The sequence below is a fragment of the Eumetopias jubatus genome, unplaced genomic scaffold (assembly GCF_037043125.1).
Source record: "Eumetopias jubatus isolate StellerSeaLion01/CBP00866 unplaced genomic scaffold, mEumJub1_p1.0 scaffold_5, whole genome shotgun sequence".
NCBI classification, from domain to species: domain Eukaryota; kingdom Metazoa; phylum Chordata; class Mammalia; order Carnivora; family Otariidae; genus Eumetopias; species Eumetopias jubatus.
In genome coordinates, this window is record NW_028274811.1 from 1,456,944 (window position 1) to 1,458,769 (window position 1,826).

Consider the following 1,826-nt stretch of genomic DNA (forward strand, 5'->3'; position numbering starts at 1 on the left):
GAGAGTTTAGGTATGCTGTCATCTGAATATTGAAATAGTTTTACTTCTTTACTGATTTTTATGCATCTACTTGCTTTCTCTAATTAAATTGGCTAAATACCTCCAATTCAATATTGAATATTGAATATAAAGGAGCCTCCTTCCCTTGTTCCTGAGCTTAGTAAAAAGGCCTCTAGTCTTCCCCCATTAGGAGAGATGTTGACTTTAGGATAGGGAGATAGATGTATATGTGTATATATTTGGGAGTATACCTTAATTCCTATTTTATTGGGTGGCTTCTTAAAATCAGGAGTGAATATTGATTTTCATTGAAGACATATATGGAGATAGTTATATGGTATTTTTCCTAGCACTATGAATGAGCTGAATCATATGTATTTTTAAAATATGGAATGCTTCAAAAATAAAATAAAATAAGGAATGCTTCACAAATTTGCGTGTCATCCTTGTGCAGGAGCCATGCTGATCTCTTTATTGTTCCAACTTCAGTATATGTGCTGCCGACGCAAGTACAATAAGATGAATCATATTAATGGATTTCCTAATTTTGGGTCCAGGATGAGAGGATAAGGCAAACAATAAGACACAACATTTATTAAATATGAACATTAAGCCATCTTTGCCTTCCTGAAATGGAAGCCACTTGGGCATGATATATGATGTTTTAATATGGTTATGTGAGCCATCCATTTGCTGTGTAATAAGTTACCATAAACTCAGTAGCTTAAAATAGCACACGTCCATTATCTCTTAGTTTCTGTGGACCCGAAGTCCACGCACAGCTTTGCTGGGTTCTTGCTGGTGTTGGCTAGGACTGGGTCCTCATCTAGAGGCTCAACTAGGAATGGATCTGCTTTTCTCTTCATGTGGTTGCCGGCAGCATTCACTTATTTCCACGTGCCTGACTGAGAGCTTAAATGTTTTGCTGGTGGTTGGCTGGAATCTGTCCTCAGCTTCTGGAAGCCTCCTGCAGTTACTAGGGACCACCTGTCGTTTCTTGCCCTGTGGGCTTCCTCGACACAGCCTCTTGCTCCATCAGGCCAGCAAAGAATCGCTAGAGTAAATCTAGCAAGACACAGTCTTATATAACAGAATCACAGAATTGACATTCCATTGTCTTTGCCATATTCTGTTGGTTAGAGGAAAGGTTCCATCCAAACTCAAGGGCATAAATGCCAGGAGATAGGGTTAGTGGGTCCTTGAGAGTCTGTCCAGCACAATGGTGTTGGATTCGACTTGCTACTATTTATTTTCACTATAAATATTTTCACTATATATTTATTTTCACTATAAATATTCACTATTTTCCCAGTCATTCCTTGGTCTGATATAGCGTTGCTTTTGATGGCTTCTTCCAGAAGGACTCGTCAGTACACCATTCCCTGGTTTCTTTCATGTTAAAATGGTTTTCTGTACCCTTGGTAGCTGAAGGATAGTTTGGCTGGTTATAAAATCCCAGCTCATACTTGCTTTCCTTAATTCGTTATAATGTTGCTCTGGGTTGTATTGCTTACACGTTGTTAAGAAGTCTAATATAAACACACTCTCCTTCCTTTTATGAGAGACTTGATCATTTTCCCTGGAGCTCCAAAGGATTTTTTTTTCTTTACCTTTAAAGTCTAATCATTTCACTAAGAAATATCTTGGAGTTGCCCATTCAGTACCGATTTTGTGGTGCATTCAGGGGAGCAGTTGAATATGCAGATTCAAGTCTTTTTATTTCCAGAAAGTTTTCTTGGAAAATGATTATAATGTTAATTATGTTGTTTTTCTTCCAATGCTATGTCTGTACACTAGATCCCTTTTGCCCATCTTCTGTATCTATC

At 38.0% G+C, this 1,826-nt stretch overlaps 1 non-coding gene across 1 annotated transcript; it reads right to left on the reverse strand.

Annotated features, from left to right (window-relative positions):
- Window positions 1–409: 409 nt before the first annotated feature.
- LOC114201227 (U6 spliceosomal RNA) lies at window positions 410–513 on the reverse strand. Its single transcript, XR_003607603.2, has one exon. It is a non-coding gene; the product is annotated as a U6 spliceosomal RNA (small nuclear RNA).
- Window positions 514–1,826: the final 1,313 nt, after the last annotated feature.